We start from the raw sequence: 22,291 nt of genomic DNA, 5'->3' as shown, positions 1-22,291 counted from the left end.
TTCCTGGATGTCTATTTACCTCATCCTTCAGCCACTCAATCAGACTGCTGTAGAATAGATTAAAAGCTACTTTTTAAACATTTATTCCATGTTCTCTTTTACATAAGTGTTTTAGATTTATTTGCTAAGAAATTTAGAATTGTCAATAACACATTTTGAGCCTGTGTTAGACTAAATAGTGACACTCATTTAATCCATCTACAAACACCGGTCTATGTCTATGTGAGGCCTGTGTTTGTGACCCTAGCAATTTGGAGATAAAAGCTTTTCCTTTATCTGGTCAAGTTTCTTGTAGGTTGACAATCTAAAGCGAGAATTCCAGTGTCTTTTCCTATCCTTGCAGAACCATTTCTTTCCGTGTGTTTTCTAATCATAAGCACTCTAACTATTGGATTTAAGATCTGCATAGTGACCTCGCCTCTGATCTTAACGAATTATGTTGGCAACTTCTATTCATTTTTGGTTTTGCTTTTGAGACTGGGTCTCTCTCTACGTAGCCTTGACTATCCTAGAGCTCACTATGTAAATGAGGCTGGCTTCAAACTCACAGAGATCCACTTGCCTCTTCAGTAACATCAAAATCCACAAGTGACACTCATTATCAATGTAATTAATAGTAGGTCATTCTTGTTTATCATTAGAGAGTGAGGCACAATGCTTAAGACCAACAACCAAGGTTAAGGTATACTTGTTTCTCATTTAAACACAAACGCCTCAGCCCTAAAATCCCTTGCATTTTGCATCAGATGCCTCCTCAATTGCTACCATCCCCTAGACCACTCTTCTCATAACATACTATACTTTACTTTGGGGCCAATAAACTGGACAGGTATTCTTTTTTTTCCCAAAAAACGTCATTTGTATTTGAATGCTAAGGGGTTGGCTTCCAAACAAACAGGCAGAATTGGATTCTCATTTGTAATATTGTATCCTATTTTATGAGTATAAAGCACTGAATTTAAAAGTCTCTATAATATAACATCATGGTGCCTATCAAAACTATTCACTGAACTTTCATTTCTCCTCTGGAAAATGCTAATATAATTAATGGAAATAAGAGAACAATCAAGAAATGCCTGACTTTGAAGGTTAATATTTGCCTCCCTTTGCAGTCACCCCACAAGGTTGGTGGTCATTCCTACTATTTTATGGATAAAAAGTTTCTTGGACGTGTTCACCCAAGCAATTTCCCATGTTTTGAAAAAGAGGTCAATGCCAGATTTCGCATTATATAAGACAGTAAAACCAGGTTTGATGTCCCTTTGGATTTTCCTAAAAATCAATAGAGACACCTATTGGACAGGTTTCTCTCTTTTAGAAGGGAATGTTCACAAACAACCTGCATGTCCTGCTTTAACTGTGGCTATAACTGCAGTAGCTATACTGTGACCACGGGGGAACCAACCAGAGGTAGAAAGCCCACATGCTTAGGAACATGGAGGAGAACTACAAAAAGACACTGAATTATTTGGATGCTCAGCAACTACTTATCTGTGAAATGAGAAGAATGAACGAGTGCACTCTTGTTTGTCACATTCATCATGGACTCTTGTCACTTAATGCCCAATGAATCCCAATACACAGAAGGAAAATATGTGTGTGTATGTCTGTGTGTGTGTGTATAGTTTAGTTGTATAAATTATATTTTCATTAAAATACTGTGTGTAAAGGACAAAACTGGTCAAAACCTAAAAAAAAAAAAACCAGCCTTTTAGTTTACTACCTTAATTAAGATATTTCTTATAACTTACAAAATATGAATGCTCAAATTTTATTCATCTTATAGTACATTATAATTTGTGACAGCATACCAGAATGCCTCATGCCTCACAGATCACTTAAAGACTAAACAAAAGTCAATATATTATTATATTGGTATATGCCTGATAACTTTTAGGATTCAAAAAGCCATATTTGGAAAGAAATCCAAGTGTGTCATTTATCTCCATTTACAGCCATACCTCAGGAAGACATATAAGCAAATTTGCTATTCCATTAAGACAGCAGAGATTACAAAGCACTCTGCAGGTGATTCATTCTGCCACATGCTATTCTGAGTTACACACTCATGAGATTGCCTTGCAAATAAGTTAAAATTCATTCATGTCTGCCAATTACTCTTTTCGATTGCTAAATCTTTATCTACATTATTCATGCTTGCCTGTATTCCAGGGAAGCTACTTGAAGTCCTGCGAAGTGGAAGCCTCCTAAAGAATACAGTGTTAATCCTTTACAGAGAATGAGAGAGACAAGAGGAGCTGTACCCCAGGAAACCACATTATGCAGGTTTGCCCTGGGCCTGAAGGAATCAATATATTAGCTTACCTATCTCCCTTTCAGGGCATATATGGGCATCACAATCCACCCATAAACAAATGCTGTCATAGATTACATTTGCCATTTCATTAACACCATACACTGTGCTTAATGTTAATAGTGCAGTCTTCCTTCAGAGGGACGCCACTGATAACGGTGGGAGACAGGAGAGAGCACGCATTGAAAGGTGAATAAAGAACAATAAAAGCACGGATAAGCTAAGAAAGCATGTGCCTCAGCATGAAGGGATGAAATGGAAGCACAACACCAAACAGAATCATTCAGGAATTTAAAAATCAGTCCTTTGAGGATATTTTGGAGATCCCTTGATGAGGTTCTAAGAAAACGGTGTTAACGTAGAAAAGAGAAGTTGTCAGGGGTTAATATGAGGACTTCCAGCCCCTGAGCAGGGCATGTAGTCATCAGGACAGAACCCAGCTGAAGCTCCATTGAGACATTAAGATAGCTCCACTGAGGAGGGGTAACTCGAAGCAACAACAGTAACAGAAGGAGGCAAGCATGTCTGCTGCTGTCATGGGTAGGAATGAAGACCACACAGTGGGAGCTACCTGGGTTCTGTAAGAGTCAGGGAGCATGTGTGAATTATTGCCTCACTGTGTTGATCTCCTATACATGGGGGAAGCATGCAATAAATGAGTTGTTTATTTTAGAAGTTAGAATATGATTTTTTATGGAGAGGTGTTAATCTTTTTATTTAATTAAATACACAAACCTGATTGAAAGTACCAACACCAAAAGGCCAGATATTAAATATAGCCCCCTACTGAAAATCTTTACAATAGTCTGAAGTTGTTTCTGTCTTCTGGTGTACAGTAGAGCCTGATCCAGAGCACCTTTCTTAAAGTGTTATGACAAACTGACAAGCTGACTCCCCTACTACCATTCTCTCTCTCATGCTTGCATGTTAAGTACCTGCAGTCTGGCCATGTGTGTGTGTTTCTGTGTATGAATCTATCCAGTGCCCACCTGGTTTGTCTTTAGATGTTTAATGACAGCTTACAGGGTGAAGTAACACACCAAAACTTTCTAGTATTTACAATTTCAAACTTGGTACTGGCAGCAATAAATAATTTTAAAATGAAAATTGAGTGTTAGAATTTAGATCCAGGCAGTGGTGGTGCATGGCTTTAATTCTAGTACTCCGGAGCAAGTAGATCTCTGAGTTTGAGGCCAGCGTGGTCCACAGAGTAAGTTCAGGAGAAATCTAGTCTCAAAAAACACACTTTTTATTATTAGATATTTTCTTTATATTTCAAATGTTATCCATTTTCCTGGTTTCCCCTCCAAAAACACCCCCCATCCTATCCACCCTCCTCCTGCTCACTAACACACCCACTCCCACTTCCCTGTCCTAGCATTCCCCTACACTGGGGCATTGAGCCTTCTCAGGACCAAGGGCCTCTCCTCCCACTGATGCCCAACTAGGCCATCCTCTGCTACATATGCAGCTGGAGCCTTGGGTCACTCCATGTGTACTCTTTGGTTGGTGATTTAGTCCCTGGGAGCTCTGGGGTTACTGGTTGGTTCATATTGTTGTTCCTCCTATGGGGCTGCAACCTCCTTCAGCCCCTTCAGTCCTTTATCAAGTTCCTCCATTGGGACTTTTTGCTCAGTCCAATTGTTGGCTGAGACCAATCACCTCTGTCAGAGCCTCTTAGGAGACAGCTATATCAGGGTCCTGTCAGCAAGCACTTCTTTGCATAAACAATAGTGTCTGAGTTTGGTGACTGTATGTGGGATGGATCCCCAGGTGGGGCAGGGAAATGCAAATCAAAATAACCCTGAGATCCCATGTCACAATAGTCAGAATGGCTAAGATCAAAAACTCAGGTAACAACAGATGCTGGCGAGGTTGTGGGGAAAGAGGAACACTCCTCCACTGCTGGTGGGATCACGCAAGCTGGTACAACCACTTTGGAAATCAGTTTGGCAAATTGGACATAGTACTGCCTGAGGACCCAGCTATACCACTCCTGGGCATATATCCAGAAGATGCTCCAACATGTAATAAGGACACATGCTCCACTATGTTCATAGCAGCCTTATTTATAATAGTCAGAAGCTGGAAACAACCCAGATGTCCCTCAACAGAGGAAAGGATATAGAAAATGTGGTACATTTACATAATGGAATACTACTCAGCTATTAAAAACAATGAATTCATGAATTTCTTAGACAAATGTGCGGAACTAGAAAGTATCATCCTGAGTGAGGTAACCTAATCACAAAAGAACACACATGGCATATACTCACTGATAAGTGGATATTAGCCAAGAAGCTTAAAATACCCAAGGTACAATTCAATGACCACATGAAGCTCAACAAGAAGGAAGATCAAAGTGTGGATATTTAGGTCTTTCTTAGAAAGGGGAACAGAATACCCATGGGAGGAGATACAGAGACAAAATGTGGAGCAGAGGCTGAATGAAACGAACATATTTCTAATTCTAGAATACTAAATTACATTTTAAAATGAGTGATTAGCATGTAAAATTGCTTTAAATGAGGAAACTAGCATTTCTTTTAAGGCTCAATAACACTCCCTAGCCAAATTTTCAAATATATGTAGTTCATTTTTACATTTAAAATAGTTCATAGAAACGTTTGATTCTAGGAACATAAGCCTGTACCCATGGTCCTTCTCACAGAAGCCTTTTAGAGTTTCTGGGTTATTTCCAGAAATATAACTCCTTACTTTTCCCACAATCTTATTCATGACTTATAAGAATCATAAGTGGTCAATCATAAGAATTTTGCTCAGTAGACAAGCGATTTCTACTAATGACTTGTCTTTCTGAATGTACGGGAAGTTCCCACACCTACGTGATAAAGGTTACTTTGTATATCAGTGTCTAGATTTCTATAGTATACTCATTATGAAGCATTAGATATTTTGATCTTGTTTTGATATCTTTTGTCCTTATTTCTCACTGAGTGAATTCATTAATTTCTTATTATTTGTTTTTGCTTTATTTTTGTTTGTTTGAATATCTCCATTTAGAGGTATTATTTAGAAATAGTGAAATTTCCACACAATTCAGCAAAGATATATATTAACCTAACACAAAACAATTTTAAGAGCACTGCAATGGGCATAAGTAGTCAGCAACAAACAAATTACAGATATTTTATTGTTGATAACTTTAAAGTTAGTACGGAATAAAAATTGTTAGCCAAAGTCAAGAGCTATAGAATGCCTACCAGAGGTCATGCTATTTCTGAACCTCATAGAGTACGTTTGAAAACATCATCAGAAGTGTAACAGTGGATAAAGTTTAAAAACTGTTTAGTTATTTTAAAAGATCCACTAACGCATACACAGGCTAAACAACACCATTTTCAGCTTTTGCAAGGCGCAGAAAACAACCTCCTTTCCCCAGATGCAGATTTGCTCCTTGACTGCTGCTGCCATAGGTAAGAGGCGCTCAATAAAATTCTCCTGAGCCATTTCTACTCCAACAGGTGTATTTTCTTGTATTGAACTATTGTTTCAAATGTTTTATAAGTTGCTAAGTATTTTCCCTTGCAGTTAAACATTCAGTGCCTTGGAGACAACTCCAAGCAGGATGTAATGTCCCAACTTGACCCATGTGAGCTATCAAGTGTAGATTCTACTAATGGACCAACTAGACCCACTGTGAGTTCTAAAGTGTAGATCCCAATAATGGACCAACTGGACCCACTGTGAGCTATTGAGTGTAGATTACATTTATCTCTCACTACAGGAAACTCCTAGTTTGTCTAATCAGAGAAAACCTTTGGGATCTCTAGGAATTAGTAACCACTAGGGAGTGGTATGTAGATTAGCGAATCGTCTACATAGGTGGCACAGTCACATCCAGTGAAAAGAGTGAAAAAATCCTAAAGCCAGCACAGGTGTTTGACACAGTTCCATGAGTGCAAGCCAAATACTATGATTGCTGTCATTCTGTCTCTCCTTTTTAGGTTTTGGTTTCTACATGTTGCATTCTTGGAGAATTTCTGCATTATAAATCATTTTGTGTCTTTTCCATAGAAAATTATGTCTGAGTCCTTTTTAGGAAAGTCCTAAACATAACTTCATCTGGCCACTATTTGGAAGCCTTCCTTATGCCCTGAAGATTGTGATAAGCTCAGTTAAGCTTTGAGGTATGCATTTCTAAATGAGGTATCTTCCTGAAGTAACTGCCCCTGAACAGACTCAAACAGTGTAATTGGCACAAGGTAAACAGAGACAACTGAGTAAATCTGACTGGCCAGGGGAATTAGTAACAGATTCTCAGCTTCCTTTTATGATACTCTTAGAGCTCTCTGAAAGTGTAGTTTAAAGATCACACAGGAGTACAACCCCTGGAGGAGTAGAACTCAGTGAGTACGAGAGAGTGACTAAAATGACCTTTCCCTACTTTATAGCATAGACGATGAAATGACACAGTTAAAGGAGCTAGTTATTAGAATCTGCTATTCATAAAAAGACAAGGTCAGGTATTTGATATTTGTCTGAAGTACATTAAAACTCCAAGAACTTCCAGCCTAAAATCAGGCAGCCAGAGAGTAAATGTTTTGCTTTGGCAGAGACATTCTTTAAATTCTTTGAATTGGAGTTATTGAGCTTATAATACAAACAAGATCTGTTCTATTTGTACTTTGTAATTGTGACTGAACTTGTAACCCCAGACATGTAATGAAAAATCAAACACATATCCAGAAACAAAATGATATAATCTGTACTTCTTGGATAATCATGAGTCTGTCTTTGTTCTATGAAGCATGTAAATAAAGAAGCAATCTGATTGCTAGTCAGTCAGGCTACAAGAGTCTCTTGACCACTGTGCCTGATTCTCTTCTCCCTGGTTGACACCTTATCTTCTCTTGGGACACCCTGTCAAATGATCTGGGGCTGGCTCATGGCACATAGGCACACTAATGTAGGAACAGCAAAGTTTCTCATAGGCACTGATATGATACAGCAAAGGTCTACACAAGCACTTGGATGCATGTACATCAAAAGTCTGCATTGGCACTCTGATGGAAGAAAGGGTTTTCTATAGGGAGGCTTGGAGAAAAACATTATGATTGTATTTGTAATAATGTTACAGGAATTCCTTCCAATCAGAAATAGTTTCCATATCAACCAAGAGGTCCTGTGTCTTTGTGTTGACTTACGTACAAAACCTGAGTAAGAGAGTGTGAGCCTACGGTGGTCACGCAGGTCACGCAGGTCACGCAGGTCAGGGCTTTGGTTACTGGCCTCAGAGCTTTTCCACTTAGTGTAGATGGAACAACAGTTCAGTGAGATGCCTTTCCTTTAGTTCTGATGCTAACTGGGATCAATTAGTAATCTCTGTTGTTAAGTTCCTAAGGGCTGGATTAGTGTGAATGAATATTGAGCATTGTTATCGACTAGATAAATATACACTAAAGTACAATCAGAGCATAAGTACATGTCCAGTCAAAAGGGCTACAATTAACAATTACAGAAGTCAGCAATGATGGACAGGATGCTCAGAAACAGCCATTCAGACATTGCTGGTAAAAATATAGAAGAGCAGAGCCATTCAAATCAGTTCTCTTCAGTATTTTCTCACACATCTAAGTGTGCAATAATTCTAGGAACCTTCAACTGCACTTTCAGTATTTATAGCAGAGTAACAAAAACTATGGCTTAGCTGATTGCTTAGTGAATGAGTAATCTTAGTAAAACAAGAATGGACACAAAGTAACTATTCTACCCCAAGGCTTTACAGAGCCATAGCATGGTGCCCAATATTAGAAATGAACTATACACATGTACAACAGTTTGGGCAACCCCTTAATGAAATTGCGATTTTACAAAGGAAAATGGGTGGAATAACAAATGACGACATTTTACACAGTTTCATTGATGTATCATTCTTGAAATGGCAAAATTAGAGAAGGGGACAAAAACAGTGGTTGCCCCAAATTGTGGTATTACATTATATTTTTGAAACACATGCCTATGGGAGGAAACTGAGGGAATTATATGTTAACTCTGTACACTATTTCTTGCAGGTCTTTGTCACCAGGTCATTATCTCAAACCCATAAACTTGAGAAGAAAATCATTGCCAGAAGAAAGGAAGGGAGAGGTATCCCTTAGCTATTTCCTTCCTTCCAACAACAACAACAATGACGACGACGACAACAATGAGTGGATGTGGGTAAGTCTCTGTGATTTATCTCTTCTTTGAATGCATAACGGGAGACTTGATCTAAAGGGTAATAAATAGAAGAATCACTAAAATTGTGTTCCTTTTAGAACACTGTCAGATACCTGGAATTTTGGGAAAGACATTTTTCAAGGCATTTTAGTATTCATTATGAGTTAGGCTTAACTCTAGAAAGGTTATAAGGAAACTAAATGCAGGGTATTCTGATGTGATAGTCTAACAAGCTAACCTTATAAAAAAAACTCAGAGTAAGTTCAGTGTAACTCACCAGTCCTGTGAAGACATTTGAGCCACGAGTAGCAGACAGATTTTGGTTTTTAAAACATAGGAACTGTTTTAGTGAAGTATGCCCAGATTTATAGATTCATGAGTGGTGAGCAAAACGTCACGTTTTAGTGAGTGTGTGCTATGTAAACTCAGGGGGAGGAGGAAACCTAGAGCCCTTCAGCTCTTGTCATTACAAGTTATTTATTCCACAATAGCATGTAATCAAGCAGGCCCGGTTTCATTGTGGTTACATATTTATCCACTAGACAAAACGCACTGACAATGGGGACTTACAATTAGAACAGAAAGAAATAGGTTTTATTAAATTTAAACATAGAGGGAGATTTAATGAATATTTAAGAAATCCCAAGTTCCAAACTCCATTTAAATCTGGTCTCAAAACAATAAAAACCTTATTATAATAAATGATAATATCACTGGACTTTATTACTGCAGTTTTCATTCATTTCTAATCTCTGTGGCTATACTAAGTAAACACTCTTTAATTTCCCTCTTCTTAGGAATGGACCGGTGCCGCCTGCACATTATTAAGCGAGTGTTTCATTCCCTTTACAGTTTGCAGGAGAGTTGTTTTCCTTAATAAGAATGCGTAATTATCACTAAACAGTGCTATTAGAAGTCCATATTTTTACTTAATGGAAGAATATGGAAAAGAGTGTATATAATGTCAAAGTTTCTAAATATAACTGGAGGTTTCATATTCAATAAAACTCTATAAAATAAAGACCACAAAAATTAACACATCACATTCATTGAGAAACAAACATAAAGTCAGAAACCTTTCTCTGTTCCTGCAGCAGTTTCCCACAGATAGAATTGAACTGCGGGAGACTCATTTTGACTCCTACAGACCTTTTGCACTGAGTCTCGCTCTGTAGGCGTACATTCAGGACTCTGACTTAACAAATAAAGTCACTGCAAAAACCTGCCATACTAGTTAGATTTAGGTAAAAATTACCTAAGCAGTATACTTCCTTGCCTTCCCCTAAACCTGGACTGTTCCTGTGTTCATATTCTGTTTCAAAATGGGACAGACAGGTGATGCAGACTAAATTGAAGCCAAACTTTAATGTGCATCATAACCTTGTGAAAATGAAAGAAAAGATATAAGAGGAAAATGTTATCTACTTCAAAGTCATTTACCCAGCCTGACTAAATTACCACACTTGCTGTGTATTTATCATCCAAATCAATTAAATCTGCCTCTCGAGTCGCACACATGGAGCACGGTACTTCGGCAGCTCTAAGTTACCATCAGCTGTAACATCCATCATTATTTTATGTTCTGTTTAGAAGGGGGAAATGCTGCCAATAAAACTATGACGCATCATCAAATTTAATCTAATGCCTCAATTTCAAGTCAAACTGTGGCTCAGAGATGATAAGATGCTTTAAACAAAATGTGTATGCGAAGGGAGGAGGGGACCAATCAGTAACGGGTTTACTGTGTGAGCGTGGGGACTGTAGTTCAGATCTCCACACCCAGAGTTCAAAAAACTCATGGTATAGTGCTGTGTACCTTTAATCCAAGTTGTGGGAATAGTGCAAGGGGAGCTAGGAAGAGCCCAGCGACTTACTGCCTGGCTAAGCTAACTGATATGGCAAATCCCAGGTTCTGTGAGAAACACTTGTGGAGACTGAGAGAGAGAGAGAGAGAGAGAGAGAGAGAGAGAGAGAGAGAGAGAGAGAGAGAATGATAAAAAGACAAAAAGAAATAAAAGGCAGAGAAACAGTTGAACGATCGAGGAAGACAATTTAATGTCAATATCTGGTCTCCACATCTACCCATACAGACAAGTAAATATGTATACATACCACACACACACACACACACACACACACACACACACTCACAGAACATAAAGATCTACAAAATCACAAAACTGTGTCCATACCACACAAAAACATGCCATGATTTAAAATAATGCTCAGATCAAAAAAGGAGATTAAAAAATATAGATTAAAATATCAACCATACCACTGAAGTAATGAAGATCATCCTGTTTAAGACTGTTCTAAAATGAAAACATGGGTGATTAAAAATGATAGAAGCAATGACTGGAGAGATAGATGTGTCAGTGTGTAATAGTGTCTGTCCTGCAAGCATGTTCATATTACATTCATATTTCCAGAACCATACATCCATAAGCACATGGCCTATGGGGAAACTGGAGATAGACAGGAGAACCTAAAGCAGTTTACAAACCAGCTAGACTGTCTAATGAAGCAGTAAAGAAACTCTGCCTCAAGTAATATGGAGGTGAGATCTCATATTAATCTTGTACAACATACTAAAATAATAAATTTAATAAAAACAACTGTACAGTTTTCAACCAACATTTTTTCAAAGTCTAAAATAGTTAATATGGTTGATGTCCTTTCTGATTCTCTTGAATCTGTTCAGTGAAACTATAATTACTTTTTTAAAATTTCACCAGGCAAACTATCTAAACTATTACTTGTGCAATGCAATGAAATGAAACTATATCTAAAATATAAATATCTCTGTGTATAGAGAAATAACCTCACCTCTAATAACTCAGACCTATTTAAGAAAATTGTCAGGTACTGAGAAGGAAACCTCTATTTAAAAATTAACTAAGCATGAGTTGGCTAAAGTAAGTATATGGTGTTTGGAATTGCTTGGCATATTAAAAGTGCTGCTTATGAAATTACTAAGCTCCTCACTAGAAATAAACTTAGATACACAACTCTATGCAACAGTGATTTTGAACATCATCTATATTAATTTAAGATAGAATTCTGTTTACTTAAAATAGGCAATTATTGGTTTCTTGGATATTAAATTAAACATAAGCTTGAGTTAATGCCATTTGAGAGCATTATAATTTCAATTTCTACATTGATTTACATGACTCATGACTTATGTTGTACCATCCACTTCTATCATGCTTTGAAAACTAAATACGAGTTAGGGAAGCAGAAACCGGCCTAAGTAGGGCCACAGGCCTCATCCGGCCGGATCAGCTCCAGGGTAGCTGGAGCACAGGGTTGCCTGACACCCGCCAGCTACCCACAACCCCTGCCGCAGGATTTTGGGACTGCTGGTGAGTGGAACACAGCTTCTGCTCCAGTCCAATCACGCAGGACCTGAGACTGCTCTGGTTGGGGAGAGAGAAATCTGGCCTACATAGGGCCACAAGCCTCTTCCGGTCAGAAAAGCACCAGGGCAGCTGGGGCGCGGGGTCGGCTGACACTCGCCAGCTACCCACAACACCCACCACAGGATCTTAAGACTTCTGGAGAGTGGAACACAGCTTCTGCTCCAATCCAATTGCGCGCGGGACCTGAGACTGCATTAGTTAGGGAAGCAGAAACCGGCCTGAGTAGGGCCAAAGGCCTCATCCAGCCTGATCAGTGCCGGGGTAGCTGGAGCGCAGCTTTGCCTGACACCCGCCAGCTACCCACGACCCCCGCCGCAGGATTTAGAGACTGCTGGTGAGTGGAACACAGCTTCTGCTCCAATCTTTAAACAGTGACAACGATAACAACTAACCCCAGAGATTACCAGATGGCGAAAGGTAAACGTAATAATCTTACTAACAGAAACCAAGACCACTCACCATCATCAGAACCCAGCACCCCCACTTCGCCCAGTCCAGGGCACCCCAACACACCGGAAAAGCTAGACACGGATCTAAAAGCATATCTCCTGATGATGGTAGAGTACTTCAAGAAGGACTTTAATAACACACTTAAAGAAATACAGGAGAACACTGCTAAACAGGCAGAAGACACTAAAGAGGAAGCACAAAAATCCCTTAAAGAATTGCAGGAGAACACTGCTAAAGAGTTACAAATCCTTAAAGAAAAACAGGATAACATAATCAAACAGGTAGAAGTCCTTACAGAAAAACAGGAAAACACATCCAAACAGATGATGGAAATGAACAAAACCATACTAGACCTAAAAAAGGAAGTAGACACAATAAAGAAAACCCAAAATGAGGCAACACTGGAGATAGAAACCCTAGGAAAGAAATCTGGAACCATAGATACGAGCATCAGCAACAGAATACAAGAGATGGAAGAGAGAATCTCAGGTGCAGAAGATTCCATAGAGAACATCGGCACAACAATCAAGGAAAATGTAAAATGCAAAAAGATCCTAACTCAAAACATCCAAGAAATACAGGACACAATGAGAAGACCAAACCTACGGATAATAGGAGTGGATGAGAATGAAGATTTTCAACTCAAAGGACCAGCAAACATCTTCAAAAAAATTATAGAAGAAAACTTCCCAAATCTAAAGAAAGAGATGCCCATGAACATACAAGAAGCCTACAGAACTCCAAATAGACTGGACCAGAAAAGAAATACCTCCCGACACATAATAATCAGAACAACAGATGCTCTAAATAAAGATAGAATACTAAAAGCAGTAAGAGAAAAAGGCCAAGTAACATATAAAGGCAAGCCTATCAGAATTACACCAGATTTTTCACCAGAGACTATGAAAGCCAGAAGATCCTGGACGGATGTTATACAGACACTAAAAGAACACAAATTCCAGCCCAAGCTACTATACCCAGCCAAACTCTCAATTAACATAGATGGAGAAACCAAAGTATTCCACGACAAAACCAAATTCACACATTATCTCTCCACGAATCCAGCCCTTCAAAGGATAATAACAGAAAAAAACCAATACAAGGACAGGAACCACGCCCTAGAAACAACAAGAAGGTAATCCCTCAACAAACCGAAAAGAAGACAGCCACAAGAACAGAATGCCAACTTTAACAACAAAAATAACAGGAAACAACAATTACTTTTCCTTAATATCTCTTAATATCAATGGACTCAACTCCCCAATAAAAAGATATAGACTAACAAACTGGCTACACAAATAAGACCCAACACTTTGCTGCTTACAGGAAACTCATCTCAGAGAAAAAGATAGACACTACCTCAGAATGAAAGGCTGGAAAACAATTTTCCAAGCAAATGGCATGAAGAAACAAGCTGGAGTAGCCATTCTAATATCTGATAAGATTGACTTCCAACCCAAAGTCATTAAAAAAGACAGGGAGGGACACTTCATACTCATCAAAGGTAAAATCCTCCAAGAGGAACTATCAATCCTGAATAACTATGCTCCAAATACAAAGGCAGCCACATTCATTAAAGAAACTTTAGTAAATCTCAAAGCACACATTGCACCTCATACAATAATAGTGGGAGACTTCAACACACCACTTTCACCAATGGACAGATCATGGAAACAGAAACTAAACAGGGACACAGAGAAACTAAGAGAAATTATGAATCAAATGGATCTGGCAGATATCTACAGAACATTCTATCCTAAAACAAAAGGATATACCTTCTTCTCAGCACCTCATGGTACCTTCTCCAAAATTGACCACATAATTGGTTACAAAACAGGCCTCAACAGATACAAAAATATTGAAATTGTCCCATGCATCCTATCAGATCACCATGGACTAAGGCTGATCTTCAACAACAAAATAAATAATAGAAAGCCAACCTTCACGTGGAAACTGAACAACACTCTTCTCAATGATACCTTGGTCAAGGAAGGAATAAAGAAAGAAATTAAGGACTTTTTAGAGTTCAATGAAAATGAAGCCACAACATACCCAAACTTATGGGACACAATGAAAGCATTTCTAAGAGGAAAACTCATAGCTCTGAGTGCCTCCAAAAGGAAACTAGAGAGAGCACACATTAGCAGCTTGACAACACACCTAAAAGCACTAGAACAAAAGGAAGCAAATTCACCCAAGAGGAGTAGACGGCAGGAAATAATCAAACTCAGGGGCGAAATCAACCAAGTGGAAACAAGAAGAACTATTCAAAGAATTAACCAATCAAGGAGCTGGTTCTTTGAGAAAATCAACAAGATAGATAAACCCTTAGCCAGACTCACTAGAGGGCACAGGGAAAGCATCCTAATTAACAAAATCAGAAATGAAAAAGGAGACATAACAACAGATCCTGAAGACATCCAAAACACCATCAGATCCTTCTACCAAAGGCTATACTCAACAAAACTGGAGAACCTGGATGAAATGGAGAAGTTCCTAGACAGATACCAGGTACCAAAGTTGAATCAAGATCAGGTTAATGATCTAAACAGCCCTATATCCCCCAAAGAAATAGAAGCAGTCATTAATAGTCTCCCAACTAAAAAAAGCCCAGGACCAGATGGGTTTAGTGCAGAGTTCTATCAGACCTTCAAAGAAGATCTAATCCCAGTTCTTCACAAACTATTCCACAAAATAGAAACAGAAGGCACTCTACCCAACTCATTCTATGAAGCCACAATTACTCTGATACCTAAACCACAAAAAGACCCAACAAAGATAGAAAACTTCAGACCAATATCCCTTATGAATATTGATGCAAAAATCCTCAATAAAGTTCTTGCTAACCGAATCCAAGAACACATCAAAACAATCATCCATCCTGACCAAGTAGGTTTCATCCCAGGGATGCAGGGATGGTTCAATATACGGAAATCCATCAACGTAATCCAGTATATAAACAAACTCAAAGACAAAAACCACATGGTCATCTCGTTAGATGCGGAAAAAGCATTTGACAAGATCCAACACCCATTCATGATAAAAGTCTTGGAAAGATCAGGAATTCAAGGCCCATACCTAAACATGATAAAAGCAATCTACAGCAAACCAGTAGCCAACATCAAAGTAAATGGTGAGAAGCTTGAAGCAATCCCTCTAAAATCAGGGACTAGACAAGGCTGTACACTTTCTCCATACCTATTCAACATTGTACTTGAAGTCCTAGCAAGAGCAATTCGACAACAAAAGGAGATCAAAGGGATACAAATTGGAAAAGATGAAGTCAAAATATCACTTTTTGCAGATGATATGATAGTATATCTAAGTGACCCTAAAAATTCCACCAGAGAACTCCTAAGCCTGATAAACAGCTTCGGTGAAGTAGCTGGATATAAAATTAACTCAAACAAATCAATGGCCTTTCTCTACACAAAGAATAAACAGGCTGAGAAAGAAATTAGGGAAACAACACCCTTCTCAATAGTCACAAATAATATAAAACATCTTGGCGTGACTCTAACTAAGGAAGTGAAAGATCTGTATAATAAAAACTTCAAGTCTTTGAAGAAAGAAATTATAGAAGATCTCAGAAGATGGAAAGATCTCCCATGCTCATGGATTGGCAGGATCAACATTGTAAAAATGGCTATCTTGCCAAAAGCAATCTACAGATTCAATGCAATCCCCATCAAAATTCCAACTCAATTCTTCACCGAATTAGATAGAGCAATCTCCAAATTCATCTGGAATAACAAAAAACCTAGGATAGCAAAAACTCTTCTCAAGGATAAAAGAACCTCTGGTGGAATCACCATGCCGGACCTAAAGCTCTACTACAGAGCAATTGTGATAAAAACTGCATGGTACTGGTATAGTGACAGACAAATAGACCAATGGAATAGAATTGAAGACCCAGAAATGAACCCACACACCTATGGTCACTTGATCTTCGACAAGGGAGCTAAAAACATCCAGTGGAAGAAAGACAGCATTTTCAACAAATGGTGCTGGCACAACTGGTTGTTAACATGTAGAAGAATGCGAATCGATCCATTCCTATCTCCTTGTACTATGGTCAAGTCTAAGTGGATCAAGGAACTTCACATAAAACCAGAGACACTGAAACTTATAGAGGAGAAAGTGGGGAAAAGCCTTGAAGATATGTGCACAGGGGAAAAATTCCTGAATAGAATAGTAATGGCTTGTGCTGTAAGATCGAGAATTGACAAGTGGGACCTCATGAAACTACAAAGCTTCTGCAAGGCTAAAGACACCATCAATAAGACAAAAAAACCACCAACAGATTGGGAAAGGATCTTCACCTATCCTAAATCAGATAAGGGACTAATATCCAATATATATAAAGAACTCAAGAAGGTGGACTCCAGAAAGTCAAATAACCCCATTAAAAAATGGGGCTCAGAACTGAACAAAGAATTCTCACCTGAGGAATACCGAATGGCAGAGAAGCACCTGGAAAAATGTTCAACATCCTTAATCATCAGGGAAATGCAAATCAAAACGACCCTGAGATTTCACCTCACACCAGTCAGAATGGCTAAGATCAAAAATTCAGGTGACAGCAGATGCTGGCGAGGATGTGGAGAAAGAGGAACACTCCTCCATTGTTGGTGGGATTGCAAGCTTGTACAACCACTCTGGAAATCAGTTTGGCGGTTCCTCAGAAAATTGGACATAGTACTACTGGAGGATCCAGCAATACCTCTCCTGGGCATATATCCAGAAGATGTCCCAACCGGTAAAAAGGACACATGCTCCACTATGTTCATAGCAGCCCTATTTATAATAGCCAGAAGCTGGAAAGAACCCAGATGTCCCTCAACAGAGGAATGGATACAGAAATGATGGTACATTTACACAATGGAGTACTACTCAGCTATTAAAAAGAATGAATTTATGAAATTCGTAGCCAAATGGATGGACCTGGAGGGCATCATCTTGAGTGAAGTAACACAATCACAAAAGAACTCACACAATATGTATTCATTGATAAGTGGATATTAGCCCAAAACTTAGGATACCCAAGATATAAGATACAATTTGCTAAACGCATGAAACTCAAGAAGAATGAAGACCAAAGTGTGGACACTGTGCACCTTCTTAGAATTGGGAACAAAACACCCAGGGAAGGAGTTACAGAGACAAAGTTCGTAGCTGTGATGAAAGGATGGACCATTTAGAGACTGCTGTATCCAGGGATCCGTCCCATAATCAGCTTCTAAATGCTGACACCATTGCATACACTAGCAAGATTTTGCTGAAAGGACCCAAATATAGCTGTCTCTTGTGAGACAATGCCGGGGCCTAGCAAACACAGGAGTGGATGTTCACAGTCAGCTATTGGATGTATCACAGGGCTCCCAATGGAGAAGCTAGAGAAAGTACCCAAGGAGCTAAAGGGATCTGCAACCCTATTGTTGGAACAACATGATGTACTAACCAGAACCCCGGAGCTCTTGTCTCTAGCTGCATATGTATCGAAAGATGGCCTAGTTGGCCATCAATGGAAAGAGAGGCCCATTGGACTTGCAAACTTTATATGCCCCAATATAGGGGAATGCCAGGGCCAAAAGAATGGGAATGGGTGGGTAGGGAATTGGGGGGGCGCTATGGGGGACTTTTGGGATAGCATTGGAAATGTAATTGAGGAAAATATGTAATAAAAATATTTAAAAAAAAGAAAACTAAATACATAGCAGTTATCTGCATCTGCTATAGATCTGCTACTACAAAGACAATATGGATACATCGATTTTTTTTTCTTTACTGAAATAATGCCATTATTTTAAATGGTCTCCAAGAAGAGCGCTTACATCACTCAATGACAAATGGTTATGAAAATTACTACTGCACAAATTTTTATTGAACAGACTTCTGACTAGGTCATAAGTACAACAGTTTAGTTGGATATGTAATTTTCAGTTCAGTGTGTTTCCACGTCTTAGCATGGACTCTGAAAGGTATATCCAAGATGTACAATCTGTGTCCATCTGGACCACTTTTTGAGATGGAGGCTCATAATTGCAAGAGACAGTGCCTTGTTGAACTCTATATTCGAAGCATCTGGAATCATTCTAGATACTGATTAGCAAAAGTAAATACACATTACAGGAATAGTTTTTAAACGCACATTTTTGCTCTATCTTAAAAATCCATCTTTTACATGCATTTACATCCATCTACTTTAATGAAGTATAGCACACATGTCATAAAATTCATCATGTATTACACACTGTGAGGGTTTTTAGTGTATTCATGCAGAAGATAATCACAACTAACCTCGGATCACCCTCATCACCACCTCAGCACCCCTATGTCATCATTTTCTTCCTGACAAATAACTAGATCTCAATCAAAGATAAAGGTCTTTTCTATCACTAGAAATGTATGTCTGGCTCCAGCTGCACATGTAGCAGAGGATGGCCTTGTCAGGCATCAATGGGAGGAGAGGTCCTTGGTCCTATGAAGGCTAGATACCCCAGTGTAGGGGAATCGAGGGCAGGGATATGGGAGAGGGTGGGTAGGTGGAGGAACAACCTCATAGAAGCAGGAGAATGGGGGGGTGAGGGATGGGGGAGGGGGTTTCTAGGAGGGGGGAAACCAGGAAAAGGGATTACATTTGAAATGTGCATATATATATGTGTGTGTGTGTGTGTGTGTGTGTGTGTGTGTGTGTGTGTGTGTGTGTGAAATGTGTGTCTGTAAAAGCCATATGAATAGACTCATGATCAATATCCAATCATTTGGAATGCTCTAGAAAGCAGCAGCATACATGTAGGAATATGTTAAGGTAAAACATAATAGAAATAAGAAATTAAAATGAAGGCAGAACACAGAATGCGTGACCTTTAGATGAGAACCATTTATAGCAAGGACCCCAGGACCTGGGCTGGTGATGTTAAAGCAGATCTGATTGGGCAAAAACGTGTTTGAGAGTGAACACAGTTCATTTAGGCTATTGAACCTAACAGGAAGAAAATATTGAAGTCAGTCTTGAAGTCCAAACTGTTAACTTTCTTAAGTAGACTAGTGGTGTTTCTTTAGATTTCCTAGGAAATGCCAGGAATCTACTCTGCTTAGCCCCCAGGACTATCTGACCATGGATGACGAACTGCCTTGTTTTTAATTGCATAGCTTAGTGTGTAACTTTTCAGATTTTATTGTATTACTGTGTTAATATTTCCCTATGGACATGACTTGGAGCATATAATACATAAAACAGAGATCTTATTTCTGATTTTAAAGCAAATACTCCTGGTAATGTTTCTTTGCACTACCTGAACTACATGATAATTCTGTAATTGGTCAGTTGTCTAGATCTACTGTGTTCTGCTTGCATTTTTAATTCTTATTTATATTTATGTTATTACCATTACACATGGCTGCATGTATGTTATTGCTTTCTAGCGCATTACAAATGATTAGATATTGATCATGAATTGGGTCCTTTACAACCATAAAATATTCATCCTCATTTTTAGATTTTTTTTTCAATATATTAGATCTCCCGTAAACACACATGAGTAGTTTGAATTATTCCTTCCTTTTGAATATCTTTGTTTCTTTTCTTGGCTTCCTGCCTATGGAGATCTTCCAGCGCAGTGTGGGACTCAAATGGTTAAAACTTAGGCATGTCCCTTGTTCTCTATCTTCAAGGCTTAGCTCTTAGATTCCGCATCAACTAGGAGGTTGAGTCTGAGTTCCTGACTCAGTTTCTCAGAACTGACATTTCTCAAGTGGAAGGTCCCTTGACCTCTAGTGTGTGAAGTATTCTTATCATTAAAACACTGAACTTCACCAAATATTTGTGTCGATTGAAAGGACTGTGAAAAATACACACATATCTTCATTCAGTTAACATGGTTCATGACTTAATTCACTTTCAAATGTCAAACCAAGATTCCATTTCTGGAAGAAATTCCTTGTGATGACAGTGCACATTTTAAAATATTTTGATCACATTGTATGGATTATTTTCCCATCTGAAATCATAGAGATATTAGTGGCTAGATTTTTGTGTCGTTCAATGATTTTATCTGGTTTATGGATCAGGATAACACTGACCTCAGAGAAGAAGTTAGGGAGTGTTCCTTTGTCATTTCTTTTTAGGAAAAATTTGTGCAAGAGTGGTAAACACATTTAAAGATATTGTAAGGGTAAATCAGTGAAGGCATCTAGACTTACGCTTGTTTTTACAAGATGTGTTCTTCCTTAAGGATAATACAATGTTTCACTTGACCTGTGTCCCCTGGGATTTTAGACTTCTTCAAAATTTTACTTTGGATCTTACTAAAATTGTAAGTTTATATAAACTATCTAATTCATTTGCACAAAGAATCACTTACATTTGCTTATTTCTGAAAAGAACCCAACTGTGTTCCCTTTGTTGCTGGTTTTTGCAACTGAGGAGGCTTCTTTATCAGTCAGCATTAATTTTTTTCAACTTCATATATTCAACTGATTTTGATGATTTCCTACCTACTTAAGTCCTTTCCTATCAAATATGTTTATTGTTTCTTCTACAGGCTTTGGTGCAATTTGTTCTTATCTTTATGGAGGTAAAAAATGTTAGTTTTTTTTTTCTTTTTTTCTGAAACTCTTTTTCTTTTTCCTTTTTTTCTCCCCTTTTGATTTATCAAGACTGTATTTCTCTGTGTAGCCCTGGTTGTTCTGGAACTCATTCTGTAAAACAGCCTGGCCTCAAACTCAGAGAGATCTCCCTGACACTGCCTCTTGTGTGCTGGCATTACAGCCCTGAGTTCCACCACCATGCAGCTGACACATTTCATTCTCATTAACATAAACATTTATGTAAATGACGTGATGCATTTTGATTGGCTAATTAGTTTTTATGTGCTTTGTTTTCACTTTCATTCTTGAAGTGTTTGTTCCCCAAGTCCTGGAACTCCTTGGTCTGTTCATTGCTTAGGGGTGTGTTTAACATTTTACACAGACACATAGTTGATTCACATTGTCTTCTGTTAATAATATCTAAGTCTTTCCCACTGGGCTTTGAAACATACCGCATCGTAGGTTTGCTCAGTTCCCTATACCAAGGAGAGCAAACTTAGGTGGCTTAAATGAAACGAGATTTGACAAGTGATACTTGTGGAGATCACTTACACAGAATATGGTTCTTAGAGTGGTCCATAATCTAACACACGTGGAGCAGGGTGTGAAATCTGAGACATGTACATATAGAGGAAGCTCTGCAAAAACACATGAGGAAAAATGACCACACATAAGCCAAGGAAAGAGACCTGAAAACACATCTTTATCTCCCAGCTTGCAAGTGCCACCAACCCTTCTGCCCTTTGATTACAGACCCCAGGCATCAAGAACTAGGAGACAATAAGTCAGGACAAGTAAAAACAAACTTTTCAAGAGGGATGCTGACAGATGGGAAAGAGACAAAAGAGCTACAGTTCTGCCATCATGCTGGGAATATGCGCTGCTAAATATCCATAATAGTAGAAATGACACTAGAGGAAAGCTAAGATACTATGATGCCCCATGATCACAGCTCTTATTCAGGAATTTTTCTTAGCAATAATGTCCTGCAGAGTTAGCGACTTCTAGTTCATTTCTTGGATACTGAAGCTTTGACTGTGGTATTATCGCTGGAGTTTGGTTGGCTACTACTTTGATGAAGAGATGAATATTTCATACACCTTTACTTCAACATTTTTTGGTGATAGCCTGTATAAATTTTAAAACAAGTATAAAGTAGATTATTTTTAAATAAAGAAATTTTAAAAATAAATGGTAGTCCATGATATAATGACAGCATTAAGTTATTAAAATGATTTAAAAATGGCTAACCAAATAAGAAAATGTTTGTGATGCTTGAATCCTTATTTAAGATTCAAGAAAGTAGCATCAGGCACTAAATGTCATTAAA

The 22,291-nt window shown here is 38.4% G+C and overlaps 1 protein-coding gene across 1 annotated transcript in view; it reads right to left on the bottom strand.

The window, feature by feature from the left end:
* Nucleotides 1-22,291, bottom strand: part of Gpc5 (glypican 5) — a 1,376,768-nt gene that overhangs the window by 1,209,510 nt on the left and 144,967 nt on the right. The window lies entirely within an intron of this gene.

Source organism: Mus caroli, unplaced genomic scaffold (assembly GCF_978045245.1).
Source record: "Mus caroli unplaced genomic scaffold, Mus_caroli_1 scaffold_12, whole genome shotgun sequence".
In the NCBI taxonomy this organism is placed as follows: Eukaryota; Metazoa; Chordata; class Mammalia; order Rodentia; family Muridae; genus Mus; species Mus caroli.
This window is presented reverse-complemented; position numbering and strand designations above follow the sequence as displayed.